Genomic DNA, 17,199 nt, shown 5'->3' with positions numbered 1-17,199 from the left:
TTCCATAGCACTAGATAGTTTTGTATGTCAGCAACCTTGTCTGCCGGTGTCTCTCGTGCTTTTCTCAAACTACAGTTCCCAGCATGCCCTGCTGTAGGCTGATTGAGTAGTATTTTTTAAACAGCTGAAGATCAGCATATTGTCCGATTTTTTATGTTCAAAAAATGATTCACCCAGAGTCGGATTATGTATTATGTCAAATACATATATGCTAAAGTGTTCAGGCCTCATGTATTGACATTTATTAGAAATGGTATCAGCTGATGTCAAGAAACACCTTTGTCATGTAAATATATGCCAATTGTGTTTACAGGCCCATTAAATGTATGTGGCCAAAATACTGAATATACAGTCGTGGCCAAAAGTTTTGAGAATTACATAAATATTGGAAATTGGAAAAGTTGCTGCTTAAGTTTTTATAATAGCAATTTGCATATACTCCAGAATGTTATGAAGAGTGATCAGATGAATTGCATAGTCCTTCTTTGCCATGAAAATTAACTTAATCCCCCAAAAAACTTTCCACTGCATTTCATTGCTGTCATTAAAGGACCTGCTGAGATCATTTCAGTAATCGTCTTGTTAACTCAGGTGAGAATGTTGACGAGCACAAGGCTGGAGATCATTATGTCAGGCTGATTGGGTTTAAAAGGCAGACTTGACCTGTTAAAAGGAGGATGATGCTTGAAATCATTGTTCTTCCATTGTTAACCATGGTGACCTGCAAAGAAATGCGTGCAGCCATCATTGTGTTGCATAAAATGGCTTCACAGGCAAGGATATTGTGGCTACTAAGATTGCACCTCAATCAACAATTTATAGGATCATCAAGAACTTCAAGGAAAGAGGTTCAATTCTTGTTAAGAAGGCTTCAGGGCGTCCAAGAAAGTCCAGCAAGCGCCAGGATCGTCTCCTAAAGAGGATTCAGCTGCGGGATCGGAGTGCCACCAGTGCAGAACTTGCTCAGGAATGGCAGCAGGCAGGTGTGAGAGCATCTGCACGCACAGTGAGGCAAAGACTTTTGGAAGATGGCCTGGTGTCAAGAAGGGCATCAAAGAAGCCGCTTCTCTCCATAAAAACCCATCAGGGACAGATTGATCTTCTGCAGAAAATATGATGAATGGACTGCTGAGGACTGGGGCAAAGTCATATTCTCCGATGAAGCCTCTTTCCGATTGTTTGGGGCATCAGGAAAAAAGGCTTGTCCAGAGAAGAAAAGGTGAGCGCTACCATCAGTCCTGTGTCATGCCAACAGTAAAGCATCCTGAGACCATTCATGTGTGGGGTTGCTTCCATGAATAAAGAATGGTACCAAAACACCCTCCAACAGCAACTTCTTCCAACAATCCAACAACAGTTTGGTGAAGAACAATGCATTTTCCAGCACGATGGAGCACTGTGCCATAAGGCAAAAGTGATAACTAAGTGTCTCGGGGACCAAAACGTTGACATTTTGGGTCCATGGCCTGGAAACTCCCCAGATCTTAATCCCATTGAAAACTTGTGGTCAATCCTCAAGAGGCGGGTGGACAAACAAAAACCCACTAATTCTGACAAACTCCAAGAAGTGATTATGAAAGAATGGGTTGCTATCAGTCAGGAATTGGCCCAGAAGTTGATTGAGAGCATGCCCAGTCAAATTGCAGAGGTCATGAAAAAGAAGGGCCAACACTGCAAATACTGACTCTTTGCATAAATGTCATGTAATTACCGATAAAAGCCTTTGAAACGTATGAAGTGCATGTAATTATATTTCACTACATCACAGAAACAACAGAAACAAAGATCTAAAAGCAGTTTAGCAGCAAACTTTGTGAAAACTAATATTTGTGTCATTCTCAAAACTTTTGGCCACGACTGTAGAACCTGTCTATAGATGACACAGATTTTTATATCAATGCACGTAACTAGTGTATAAACTACAATGTTATAGCATGTAGTAGTAAGCCTTTGTTCACATGTGCATTTATAAGTTTGTATTGATATGTTCTGTTCGAATTTTTGTCCTGGTATATTTCTACAGTACTACGTGTCAAAACCCGCTGGCAATTGTGTCGGGACCAATACCGGCGTGAACATGTCCAGGTACTTCGGAAAAGGGAAGATGGTGGACACCGTAAACAAACATATTTGTATACGAAACAATTGCACTTTTCAACACTTTCTAAAACCTGTGTTGGATCTTAGGCCGTGAGTATCCACTGTAATTATTTTGTCGTTTGTAATGTTTGTGCAAAAGAAAATATTCGTACTGTTTGTTTTTTGTCATCATTTATAACAGCATAGAAGTAATGGTTTGTGCTATGCTATGCTGTAAACTTAGTTTTTGTTTGCACACGCATGGTACACTTTGTTCTCTGCCGGTAAAAATCTGCCCTTCTCCACACCCTGCTAGAAGAATACTTCCATCTCTTTTTTTTTTCTCTTAACATTACCAGCAGAAATCAGTGCAGGTCCTTTTTGTAAAACAAGGTCGTCCACATTGCTATGCGGAAGTCAGGGTCTAGCATAGTATGGACAAGGACATTACATCACTGGCAGTACTAAAACAGACCTTGGCCTCTGCAATACTTCACATGGCTCATGTAAAACATAGACCAAAAATACTAATTCAAATTGTCGGAATGTCTTTTTCCTATACTTGAAACATGAACATAAACAAACAGAAGAGAAAGTCCAGCTTCCAAATTAATTAAAGTGGTGTCTTTAATAATTTAATGCAATAAAAACCAAAGGCAATCCAAGTCTACGCGTTTCGGATACTACCATATTGATCCTTACTCAATAGTGCCAATGCCAATTTTTTGTCACCTTACATCACAAAAAGTGTAATCGCAAGCGATCAAAAATTCATATGCACCCCAAAATAGTGCCAATCAAACCGTCATCTCATCCTGCAAAAATCATACCCTACCCAAGATAAAAACTGAAAAAACTATGGCTCTCAGACTCTGGAAACACTAAAACAGGTTTTTTTTGTTTAAAAAATTAAATCATTGTGTAAAACTTACATTAAAAAAAAAATAGATACATATTAGGCATCGCCGCATCCGTGACAACCTGGTCTATAAAAATACCACATGAGTTAACCTGTCAGATGAATGTTGTAAATAACAAAAAATAAAAACGGTGCCAAAACAGCTATTTCTTGTTACCTTACCGTATCGTTTTGCGGTCCGTTTTAAATGGATCCATTGTTCCGTTTTTTGTTTCTGCGTTGCTTCCGTTTCCATTCCATTTCCGTTCCGTTTTTATAAATAAACATATCCATATGGTTTCAGTACACGATCCGTTTTTTGCGGATCACAAACGGAACAAAAAAAGAGGTATGAACATAATTTTGGAACACATCCCCTTTTTCACTCCCCCTATTTAACTTTGTCATGTGCGAGTTGTTACTCCATTTTCATCAGCTTGTTGCAGCATTGAGAGCGTACTTGGTACTGTGTTTGGCAGACATTGGATTCCGGCTACAATTTTCTGTTTTATCATGGCTGAGGAGGAACTGGTTCTCTTGTGCAGTCTGCTTTCTTGGGAACACGAACAGCAGCCAAGTATGCTGAACGTGGAACCGAGGAGGAGAAGGCATTGGGTTCACCCAATTCTCTGTCAGCGGCGCAGGAAGGGTCTTTTTCACACGCTGTAAATGGATCTGCGACAGCATCCTGAGAAATTTCATGGGTATTGTCGTATGTCTGTGAGCAGTTTTGATTTGTTGTTGGCGTCTCTGCGTCCTGGCCTCACATACCAGGACACAAATATGAGGCGCTGCATTTCTCCCGAGGAATGGCTCATCGTCACGTTGAGGTATGTATATTTCATATGATTTATATGTTTGTGTGATAGTTTAGATGCAATGTGATTATGAGTATATATATTAGTAAAAAATTGTTGTTGTTATAGATTAGGCATGCTCAACCTGCGGCCCTCCAGCTGTGGCAAAACTACAACTCCCAGCATGGCCGAACAGCCTACAGCTATCAGCCTACAGTAGGGCATGGTGGAGGTTGTAGTTTTACAACAGCTGGAGGGCCGCAGGTTGAGCATGCCTGTTAGGGTCCATTCACACGTCAGTATTTTTACCTTTCCAGATAAACGCTCCTTTTTTTTGCGGATCTGTTTTTCAGTACAACCTTCAGTTTTTTTTACTAAAGTGCTTCCGAATACGTTCCATGTTTCCGTTATTCCATTTTTTGGGGGGGTTTTCCATCCATTATCCTGTTAACGGATCTGCAAAATCGGATGACATTCAGATGGTTTTGTGCATGTCATCCGCATTTATGCGGATCGATTGACTTGAATGGACAACGGACCCGAAAAAAGGACAGAAAGTAGGACAAGCTTAATTTTTTTTCAGGATCCGCATACTCGAAAATAGGAAAACGGATTCCATGATTCGGACAGCACTATGATTGGTGTCCGCATTTTTGCAGAGGCAATTGAAATTAATAGATCCGAAAAAACTTTCCAATTTAATTCGGAATGGAAACTGAGTGTTATAACGGACGTGTGAATGGACCCTTATAGTATATATGTGTTGCATTACTGTTTTTATGTTTGTGTCTTCCAGATTTTTGGCTACTGGGAATTCATTTGCATCTCTGCCTTTTGAGTTTCTGCTGGGAGTCTCAACCGTTTCTCGGATAGTTCGTCAAACCAGTGATTTGATTTGGCAGCAACTCCGGGGAGCGGTGATGCCAGTGCCCAAGGCTGAGGATTGGATCCGAATTGCTGAGGGCTTTTATGTTGATGCGCAGTTTCCTAACTGCATTGGGGCACTGGATGGCAAACACATACGTGTTAAGAAGCCGCCTCACTCAGGGTCCCGGTACTCCAATTATAAACAGTATTTTTCTGTTGTGCTAATGGCCTTGGCTGACAGTAATTACAAGTTTTTACTTGTGGATATTGGGGCCTATGCGAGCACTGCAGATGCGCGCATTTTCAGTTCTTCTAGAATGGGTGATCGGCTTCAAGCCAACCAGAGCCCAGAATGCTGCCAGGTTCTGCGGGACCACCGGCTCCATTTGTTATTGTGACTGATGAAGGGTTTGCTTTGACGCCCCATGTCATGCGGCCATTCCCCAGACGCAACCTGGATGACAGCAGACGTATATTTAACAGCTTATCGGCTGAGTAGAGCCCGTCGGTATGTAGAGTGTGCATTTGGAATACTCTCACAGAAGTGGAGAGTATTACTGTCATCCTTACAGATGGCACCGGAGAATGCCACCAATTCAAGCGTGTGTGATACTGCATAACTTTGTCAGGATTCATGATGGTCCCTCAGAAGTTGATGAATTGGAACCTGGTATGTCTTCTTCATCTGGAGGATTGGACCAGACCCTTCATGGACGACCTGGAACTGCAGGGATTGCAGTTCGGGCCCTCTATGAACAATATTTTTCAAGTCCTGAGGGAGCATTGCCGTGGCAGATGGACGTAGTGCATGGCAGATTATGAATTGTCTGGACTCTGGTCATCTTAGTATTTATTATTTTCCAGTGTAGTTTTTTTGGTGGGTGGGGGGAAGGTTTATGTAGATAGTGTAGGACTCACAAGACAAAGAGGACCCTTGATGTGGGCTTGTGGGCTGAGGTTCCAATGTAGACAATTAAAAAAAGAACACTATGTAGTAAATCATGTTCGATGTGAACATGTATCTGATTTTATTTTTTTATCTACATTAACCCTCTAATACCTCTTTATACTGATATATTTATTACATATGTATTGTGTGTTGAGATTGTCTAATCTTTATCTACATTTACCAAAAAATTTTACATTCTTTATCCCTGCAGAGCGCTTAAAGATGCTGTCCATTGTCCTGCCATTGGAGGTTATCCCAGCACTTGGAACATTTGGCTTTTTAATACAATTTGCAAATATATGTTTGTGGTTTACTACAGGAATGTCCACACCGCAGCACTCCAGCTGTAGAAAAAGTTATTTTCCTGCATGTGTGGACATACAACAGCTATTCAGACATGCAGGGAGTTCTAGTTTTTTAATAGCTATAGTGTGACAGGTTGAGCATAGCTGTCCAAAAGTATATGTACATCCCTATTTGTCCTTAATGTACCAAATAAAAACTATATATGTGTATTCTATTCTTCTTATATGTGAATAAACTTTTTCATGTTGTAATATTAGTATGTATGTGCAATATGAAATAAAAATCGACACATAGATTTTTGCTTTAGTAAGTATATTATTAATATGAATGAAAATATACCCAGAAGGCTTAACAATCAGCCAAAATGATTTATTACTAAAACGTAAAGATAACATTAAATGTCCATTAGGTCCCTCAAATATGACCCCGGACCAGTTGGACGAGGGCCAGCCACATTACTTGCACTGGTGTTGCTCATTGTGGGCCCTGGATATTGTAGCCATGGGATAAACTGTGACTCTTGAGACCATACTGGGCCCAGGTTGGGTTTCTTTTGCTAACCGAAGTGCACGTTGCTTCAAGTTTTCGACCCAACTCACAAGTTCATGGGGATCAAGTGGAGTTTTTAAAATTGTCGCCACTGACCCCATGATGTCAATAAATATTGTTTGTTTATAGGAATCCAGATCTTCAATAAGAGGAGCTAGACCACAGAGCATCCGCTCCTCCTTTCCTTCTGCCCGTCTCTGCCTCAAATAGTCAAGCACCTGAGTTTGAATCAGGGCTTGAGTATTTGAGGCAGAGACGGCAGTGTTAGTTGCCCCCCTTCTCCACCGTCGCTGCCTTCTTCTTGTCTCAGGGCTTGATTGAATTGCAGCAGAAGGACTCTCCAAAGCTGAAGACTCCTCCCTCTCTTGCTGCAGCACTGGTTGGGGCTCGTCATCCACAGTAACTGTGAAGTCTAGGGGATGCGCACCAGCATCTTCATCACTGTTGGTGCTGCTATGATCTCCCTCTTGCTCCAGGCTGTCAACGGTCCTGTGGAATGAGAGATAATTGCAATCAAGTAAAGTGTATATATGAAGGGTATAGACATAAAATAAAACATTTACTAAAACTTACATAAATAAAAAAAAGGATACATATTAGGTATCGCCGTGTCCGTATCGACCGACTCTATAAAAATATCACATGACCTAACCTATTAGATGAACACTGTAAAAAAATTTAGATAAAAAGTGTGCTAAATAAACAATTTTTTGTCATCTTATATTACAAAAAGTGTAATAGCAAGCGATCAAAAAGTCACACGCACTCCAAAATAGTGCCAATAAAACCATCATCTCATCCCGCAAAAATCATACCCTACCCAAGGTTATCGCCTGAAAACTGAAAAAATTATGGCTCTCAGACTATGGAAAAACTAAAACATGATTTTTTTTTGCTTCAAAAATTAAATCATTGTGTAAAACTTACATAAATAAAAAATATATGGATCTATAAAATATCACATGATCTAACCCCTCAGATGAACACCGTAAACAATTAAAATAAAAACTGTGCTAAATAAACCATTTTTTGTCACCTTACATCACAAAAAGTGTAATAGCAAGCGATCAAAAAGTCACATGCACCCCAAAATAGTGCCAATAAAACCATCATCTCATCCCGCAAAATCATACCCTACCCAAGGTAATCGCCCAAAAACTGAAAATATTATGGCTCTCAGACTATGGAAACACTAAAACATGATTTCTTTTGCTTCAAAAGTGAAATCATTGTGTAAAACTTATATAAATAAATAAAAGTATACATATTAGGTATCGCCGCATCCGTGACAACCTGGTCTATAAAAATATCACATGATCTAACCTGTCAGATGAATGTTGTAAATAACAAAACAACGGTGCCACAACAGCTATTTTTTGTTACCTTGCCTCACAAAAAGTGTAATATAGAGCAACCAAAAATCATATGTACCCTAAACTAGTACCAACAATACTGCCACCCTATCCCGTAGTTTCTAAAATTGGGCAACTGTTTTAGAGTTTCTACTCTAGGGGTGCATCAGGGGGGCTTCAAATGGGATATGGTGTCAAAAAAACCAGTCAAGCAAAATCTGCCTTCCAAAAACCGTATGGCATTCCTTTCCTTCTGCGCCCTGCCGTGTGCCCGTACAGCTGTTTACGACCACATATGGGGTGTTTCTGTAAACTACAGAATCAGGGCCATAAATATTGAGTTTTGTTTGGCTGTTAACCCTTGCTTTGTTACTGGAAAAAATTTATTAAAATGGAAAATTTGAAAAAAAATAGAAATTCTGAAATTTCATCTCCATTTGCCAATAACTCTTGTGGAACACCTAAAGGGTTAAAACGTTTGTAAAATCTGTTTTGAATACCTTGAGGGGTTTTAGTTTCTTAGATGGGGTCACTTTTATGGAGTTTCTACTCTAGGGTTGCATCAGGGGGGCTTCAAAGGGGACATGGTGTCAAACAAAACAGTCCAGCAAAATCTGCCTTCCAAAAACCGTATGGCATTCCTTTCCTTCTGCGCCCTGTCGTGTGCCCGTACAGTAGTTTACAACCAAATATGGGGTGTTTCTGTAAACTACAGAATCAGGGCCATAAATATTGAGTTTGGTTTGGCTAAATTATTAAAATGGAAAATCTGCCAAACAATTTTGAAATTGTATCTCTATTTTCCATTAATTCTTGTGGAACACCTAAAGGGTTAACAAAGTTTGTAAAATCAGTTTTGAATACGTTGAGGGAGTAGTTTATAGAATGGGGTCATTTTTGGGTGGTTTCTATTATGTAAGCCTCGCAAAGTGACTTCAGATCTGAACTGGTCCTTAAAAATTTAATTGTTGAAAATTTCTGCAAAATCTCAAGATTTGCTTCCAAACTTCTAAGTCTTGTAACATCCCCAAAAAATAAAATATCATTCCCAAAAGGATCCAAACATGAAGTAGACATATGGGGAATGTGAAGTAATAACTATTTTTTGAGGTATTACTATGTATTATAGAAGTAGAGAAATTGAAACTTGGAAATTTGCTATTTTTGACAAAGTTTTGGTAAATTTGGTATTTTTTTATAAATAAAAATGATTTTTTTTTTACTTCATTTTACCAGTGTCATGAAGTACAATATGTGACGAAAAAACAATCTCAGAATGGCTTAGATAAGTCAAAGCGTTTTAAAGTTATCAGCACTTAAAGTGACACTGGTCAGATTTGCAAAGAATGGCCAAGTCCGTAAGGTGAAATAGGGCTGAGTCCTTAGGGGGTTAAGTACCGGGACAACATGCAGTACCGAAAACGTCATGTGTCCGGAAGAGGTTAAGAACCAGGCCATTTTTAGCAAATCTGACATGTGTCACTTTATGTGGCAAAAACTTTAAAACTCTTTTACTTATCCAGGCCATTCTAAGATTGTTTTCTCGTCACATATTGTACTACATGGTAAATTTGAGTCAGAATATTTAATTTTTATTTATAAAAAACACCAATTTTACAAAACATTTATAAAAATTAGCAAATTTCAATTTCTCTACTTTTAAAATATATAGTAATACCTTCAAAAATTGTTATTACTTTACATTACCCATATGCCTACTTCATGTTTGGATCAACTTTATCCAAAACCCAATTTTATTCTGTTTAAATTAAAACCCAGTTCTGTTATGAAGTCACTTTGTGGGGCTTACATATTAGAAACCACCCATAAATCACCCCATTTTGAAACTACATCCCTCAAGTTATTCAAAGCTAATTTCACAACTTTGTTAACCCTTTAGGTGTCCCATGTCAATTACAGGAAAATGGGAATGAAATTTCCCATATGGCTTTAGGAGAGCGGATTTAGCTGTAATTGGGAGCTATGTCACATATGAAGACACCCTGAGGTGGCCTTACAGTGACCCCATTTTGGAAACTACACCCCTCAAGGAATCTTTCAAGGTGTGTAGTGAGCACCTTGAACGCAAAAGGTGTTTCCTAGAATTTGTGAAAACATATTTTTTTTTTTCACATTTTTCACTTTCCCAAAGGGTAACAGGACGAAATGCACACCACATTTTGTTCCCCATTTCCCAGCAAATACACCAACACCAATATGTGCTCAAAAAATGATGTATGGGCGCACAGCAGGGCTCTAGAGTCAAACAGCAAAATATAGATTTTGCTGACCTGAATTGGCAGACTTTGATTTTAGGTGTCATGTCGCATTTAAAAAATTCCTAAAGAAGAAGAAAGAAGACAAGCCGGGCTGTGAGAACAAGTGGATGAGGTGAATTAAAAATTTTTTTTATTTTTTTTAACCCCTCCATCCCTAATTTACTTAGCATTCTGTATTAAGAATGCTATTCTTTTCCCCTATAACCATGTCATAAGGCAAAATAATAAAGATCGGGTCCCCATCCCGATAGTCACCTAGCAACCATGCGTGAAAATCGCACCGCATCCGCACTTGCTTGGGAATGCTTGCAATTTTTTCACGCAGCCCCATTCACTTCCATGGGGCCTGCGTTGCGTGAAAAACGCACAATATAGAGCTTGCTGTGATTTTCACGCAACGTACGAGTGATGTGTAAAAAAATCACCGCTCATGTGCACAGCCCTATTGAAGTGAATGGGTCCGGATTCAGTTTAGGTGCAATGCGTTCACCTCACGCATTGCACCCGCGTGGAATTCTCACCCGTGTGAAAGGGGTCTAACAGTGTCATCCACAGCGCCCTGCCCCTTTAAAGCTGACCTACAGCAGTGAAGAAAAATGGCATGGTTGTTATGGAAACCTGGTGTAACACTGTATGTATGTGGAGACTAAAGGCCTGCAAGCTTCTATTAGCTGATAAGCATTATGGTACCGTATGTATGGGAGTTGGGATATGAGGAGAAAGACCTGCAGGCTTCTATTGGCTAATAATTTCCAGCATGAACAAATAAACCCCTAAAAGTTACTTTATTGGTATGCGTTAAAAGGATCCCTAAAGGGTCCGCTAAATCCAAACTACTTGGTGTACAAACAAAAAAATTAATTAAGTGACCAAAATCCACATCCAGAATGAAATTTATTCGCCTGGGGTATGGGAGAGTTTATCCCTAAATCTACCCCTATCCTAAAACCTCAGCCCAGGGAGGGCTCCTAGTGGTGGAGGCCCCCTGTCCGCGTACCTATACTGCTAACCCTTACCGTTCCCTATGGGGGTGTCGCAGAAATGGTAGACAGTTATTCCAGGTATGAGGTATGGATAATAGGTTACCAACTATATGAGTCATCTATTGGCTAATACAGGTCATGTGATGGTGCCATATTTGAAATTTTTGCGGGAATATTTCAGGAACGGTACGTGCTAGAGAGCTGAGACTTGGTCTAAAACCTTCCCGGACACCTAATGTACCTATATGCCAAATTTTGTGATTGTACATACAACGGTGCGGATTCCTTTAGCAGACATACATACATACATAGACTCAGCTTTATATATTAAACCATCTTAGCTATCTCATACATAAATTGGACTTGCAACTATTTAGCATAAGATTAGTTCTTGAGATTCTTGTCATGTAACTGCATTGTTATTGTTTAGCTCCTGGTGGTGGAACAATCTTTTTTTTCTTATACACTACAAATTATAACCTATTCTCACATTCTCTAAAAGCTCAGTGTGTTATTAGGTTGATTCCCAAGCAAAAGGTCACTGGTTTGAATCCACGAGCAGCCATGAAGAAGATTTCCCAAGAAAAGAGAAACAGGATCATCCAGCTCATCGAGCATTGAGAAAATTGCCAAACTGCATCATGTGAGTGCCAGTTGGACAGTTGAAAAAATACAAAGCCAAGTGTTGGACGTCCAGGCAAAATAGTCAACAAGTCAACAAGTCGGCTCATCACAAGGTTTATCAGTTCTGGCGCAGCAAACACGGCAGCGGAGGGGACCCGTATGCTTCGTAAAAGTGAGCCGACGGCCATGCAACGATCGTGCGACACACATTACAGAAGTCTGGAATGTTGGCCCGAAAAAAGGTGAAGAAGCCTTAACTTCAATATCATCATAATAAGCTTCGGCTCGAGTTTGCAAAAAAGTATGAATAGTGAACAGTAGAAGATTGGAAACAGGTGATTTGGAGCAATGAGATGAAAGTCAATAGACCGGGCTTTGATGGGTGCAAATGGGTCTGGAATAAACAAGGGAAAAAGAGGCGGACGGATGAAGAAATGGAAGGGAAGTGTCACGTTTGGAGAAGTAAGCCTGATGATATGGAGTTGTTTCACAGCCAAAGGCATTGGCTACCTAACCAGGATCAATGGTGGTCTCAATGCTGAGCTATATGCTATTATTTTGCAAGATGAGTTACTTTGCACACTCGATTACTATGGGTATTAAAAGGATGACAGTGTTCCAGCAGGAAAACAACCCGAAACATACGTTGAGATTGGTGAAGAAATGGTTCAATGACAATGAAGTAGAGGTGCCGGATTGGCCCCCACAGTCCCCAGACCGCAACCCAATCGAACACTTGTAGGTAGAGCTGAAGAAAAGGCTACCCAAGTGAGTCGACCAGTATGCACCAACATTGGAAATGTGTAGAAGAGACCTGGGAACAGATTTCGGTCAAGACATGCTTGAATCTGAAAAAATATACAAACATAATGTAGATGTGTGGAGTACTACATACTGCATATCTAAATTCAACTTAAAAGGAGTTTGTAGGGTCAAGTATGCATACAAAATGACTCGTTGCACTTGGTAGCAGACTTTGAAATATGTGAATACATGTGGCTATCCCAGTTTTTTTTTTTTGTGCTGAAAAATTTTACTTTGATCTGGCATGCAAATTTGGTGGCAAGTGCATAAGGGTGGTCCCAATCTTCGCAAGTGCCCTGGTTATCACTTGTAAACCATGCCAATTGCCTCTCACTATGCTCTAATTGACGGCACTAGCCTTTTCTCATATCACTGGTATTCCAGTTGAAAGAACATGCACGGTACGCTCCCTGCTGTGGACAACAGCCTCAGAGATGTATAGGTCGCTCTTCTGGGTGAATTGATTACTGGAATAAAGTTAATATTCTCTGCAATAAAAAAAAAATTGGTAGGCCTGCGGGATCAAGCCCATGAAGAGGACACTGAAGGGTGAGTTGATTTGTGCCCACACCTGCTGCTGCTTTGCTATATCAGCCTAGCATGGCCCACTCACCTTTCAGTATCCTCTTCAGAGGCTCAGACCAGCTGGCCTCCACAGCTTCCTTGTGGCGATGTCCTCTCTGGCAGTTCGCTCCCTGCTCTTGCTGGCTAGGGCTCTTCCCTCTGCCCATAGGCACGTCCTAATTTTCACCAGCCAACGGATGGCAACCCAGGGGTAATTCAGGCACCTTCCCTAGTGTGAGGGTGTCTGAGCAGTAGATAATCTAGCCTGCTAGTTCCTGCAAAGGTGTGCGGTATCCATTTGTCTGCCCATTTACAACCTTTTTTCTAGGTATTGACTCTGACCACCATACTGACCCTTTGCTGTCTGCCCTGGCCCCAGTTTTTTGCCTGACCCCTTGGTGCTCCAAACCAGACTCCCTGACCCCTATGGGTCAGCTGTCAACCACACAGAGACTACTCCAGAAGGTAACGGTCTGGTGGTTACTCTGCAGCGAAGTACAGATCACTGTATAGGGGGTTAAAGGATGAATACCAGAATAATGTTCTGAGGATTAGCCCAAAGTCAAATCTGTTGGTTGACACAGTAGTTCTACACCCACTGCCATAACAGCTATAACAACCACAAATGTATGTTTCCACATGTTTCTAAGTCCCCTCCCAAGCACTGGGAATTTACTAGGCTTTGGTTCTTTTTGCGTTACTATAGAAATTACATTGTTACATTTTAATTTTTTTAATTTTACTTTATTTTTTTTACAGTACCTCTTCACATTAGTGCAGATACATTATTGATTACTTTAGAGCCTTTTCTAATAAATTATAAATCAACATTATCACATGTAAAATAAAGATAGCATTACACTAGACTATTTAAAAACTGAGTTCTACATTCTTGTTGCCTGCAGTTGGCCTTAGAGGCAATATAGGAAGTTAAAAGTGTTTTTCCAACAAAAAGTAAACAGTAAAAGGCATGATAATGTGTCAAATGGGACTGCCCAGGACTTCAATATCAAAGACCTATCCTCAGGACAGGTAATAAATATTTGATTGGTGAGGGTTCAACTCCCAAATTGCCTGATAATCATCTGTTGGAAGGGATCACGGCGCTCGGGCAGGCACTGCAGTCTCTTCTTTGGCCTGTGATACCATGTCCATTGCACAGCTACAATATCAAGCAAAGCTGAAGAAGGCTGCCGCACTTGTCTGAGTATTTGCAGACCCTTTAAACAGCTTATTGGCATGGGTGCCAGGTGTTGGGTCCCCACTGATTCGGCATTAATGACGATAAGTCATTGTTACGTATGTCCTGGAACACCCCTTTAAAGTAATAACAATTTACACTCACTGTTCCAAATCCCCTACATTCCAGGATGTAATTACTGCAGCCAAAAACACAACATGGCAGCAGGGGAAATCTTTGGCTTACTTTGAGACAGATTTTTAGGGCACAATTGTGCCAAAATGTTAGCACAAATGGTGCATCTTAGGCCCTGGCCACTTTGGCACAAAGCTCCGCCCACTCAAGTGTAGAAACTCTAGATGCGCCAAATTGTGCTATTATTTTTAGACAGACTTTTGGTGCAGATACATGTCTGGGCCAGTATTCTGAATGCTGCCATGCTGCCTATAGTTTCAGCTACAGCCAACCAGAACATTACATTTGTTAAAAAATTTGTCTATGTAGCAAGGCTCTACTTTTTGGTCTTTTTTTACAACCATTTAACTGCCATCTGGAGCCCTACAAAATGAAGTTGTCACGGACGCACCGAGGCAAATGGACATCCCGGGACAGTGGGTGACAGAAGATCTGTGAGACTGGCAACACGTGCTTTGATCTGACAGGTTTCCTTGTGGATCAACGTGTTGTCTCTGATACTGGCCACACCTCTAACCTCCAGGTGTTGCTAATGTGGTCATTTGACTTTCCTTATGTATAGCTGCTTCTCCCACAATGCTGTGCAGTTTATAGCTTCAGTGGTATCAGTGGTCTGCTGGTGTTTGGTTCTCGGCTGAGTTCCTGTTGCTGCCACAGCTACTGGAAAGTTAAGTGTTTCCTTTCTCTTTTGCATTTCATTTTGGTTTATCTGTGTGTTGTTTTTCACCAACTCTTTGTTGGTGGCCTGAGGGAGACTCCTGGTAATCCTTCCTTTCTGGAGGAACAAGTAGTCTCAATCCTGTCACTATCACCAGGGTTTTATAGGGTGAGTTAGGACTCTAGGTACTCCTGCGTATGAACTCACCTACCTTTGGGACTGTTCATACTAATAGCCAGTCAGGACTGTGACTAGGGATTTGACTAGGAGGTGTCCTTCTTTCTTCCCTGGCTTTCAGGCCTTGTTCCTTGTTTCCTCTTCTTTTTCGTCCGGTGTGGTGTCTCCCTCCCACACACGGGCGCGACAGAAGTATGGCTAAGTAAATTTATCTGTTCAGAACAGTATTATGGCAGGTATTAACCAGTACTCAAAGAACACAAATTAGAACAAAGTAGGCGCCCCTTAGGTATTAAGATACAGAACTGTAAGAATAAACTTGTGGATTTTGAGCAGGTTTGCTGCAGACATCAGTGTAAAGAGTAGAATCCGTTCAAAAACTCTGTTACAAATATTTCAACTGCAGATTAAATTACTAAGAGAACTGAGGGGAACATAACAGACCTTTAACCTTTAATTCACACATTGGATTGAAAACAAATGTGGGATATACAGGAATGAGAGAGCTGATACTAATGAGGAGAGCAATAGGTGTGTTGGTGGAATAGTATAGGAATATAATATAGGTAGCTGTATAGGTAGTATGAAAACCACAAGGAAGGCTGAACCTGTAGGATGCAAAGAAGCTGTTGTTGGATTCAATATGACACCAATGGTTAATAAGAAACTGGGCACTGAAGAATGGTCTGAGAAGGTGTAGACACAACCTTATATGATCTGAGGGCTACACTGTCATTTTAAACCAGTCCCAAGAGCTGCAATAAAACATAAAGGGGTTTTCTGGTAATATTCTTTTTTTATTAAATGCCCGCAGCATGCCCCTAGAATCAGAAGATTCATACTTGCTCCATGCCGCTCCTGCTGTCTCCATCTTCCGGTCCTCGCGTAGTTTACATCTGGCTGGCCAACGACTGGCTTCAGCCGTGAGTTGTTGCTTGTGTCTGTCTACATCACCACTGAAACCAGTCATTTCCTTTCAATATTTACCATTTAATATATTGTAGCTTTCTGCCTACACTGTATATGACAAAAAAAAAACTGCTGCATTTATAATACTGCTAAAAACCATGCTGCCAGTTTAGAGAATGACAGACATTCTGTAGTGTGTTGTGACTTGCTAACTTCTACCACCTTTTTCTCATAAAGTTTCCATTCATATTGCAGAATGAGACTACATCTGGCATTAACTAAACATTATGTCTAGTCTGAAAAAATATTCCAATTGCTACACAATAATCTTTTTAGTTATAACAAAATATTTCAAGTAAAACCATGCTGTGTTATGACACGTAGTAAATGATCAGAACTGTTACTCTGCATGAATTCTTTAACTTCTTACAAGTTCCATGTTTCAATAAATGCTAATGATTTACGTAGACAAGCTGAGATAAATATAATAGAAAGTTACGACATGACTGTATCATATATCATACTATAAAAGGGACATTAAGGATGTATACATACATCAGGTTGGAAAATCTAAAGCTCAAGAGACACATTTATGACTTGGTATAAGCATGATATGTGATTACAACCTGGCTTGTAAAATGTCCCTTGAGACTAGTAGTACATTAAGACACTGCAGGAATAAAAAATGCATATATTCATGTAAAATGTGCATTTACTTTTATGAGCATGCCAAATGACATCTCAGCGTTTATGTATTTTTAAAATACTGGCTCTATGATTTAATTTCAATTACCGGTACACAACAATACACCATGTAAAATCTCAGCCGGTGCGTGCGGGTTCTCAAGCACTGCCATTTCCAATAAACTCTTTGTCACTTTCATTCCCACACAAGCAGTTATTAAAGCACTTTGCACTTTAATATGATGATCACTGTCACAGACCATTTATATAAACCAGACACACGATGCCAGAACTAAAATGCCACTTTTCTTGGCCCTCACATGAGCCATTCAGTTTCTAATTTGG

This window comes from Bufo gargarizans, chromosome 8 (genome assembly GCF_014858855.1).
Source record: "Bufo gargarizans isolate SCDJY-AF-19 chromosome 8, ASM1485885v1, whole genome shotgun sequence".
In the NCBI taxonomy this organism is placed as follows: Eukaryota; Metazoa; Chordata; class Amphibia; order Anura; family Bufonidae; genus Bufo; species Bufo gargarizans.
The sequence above is the reverse complement of the archived record's forward strand: the minus strand, read 5'-3'. Positions refer to the sequence as shown.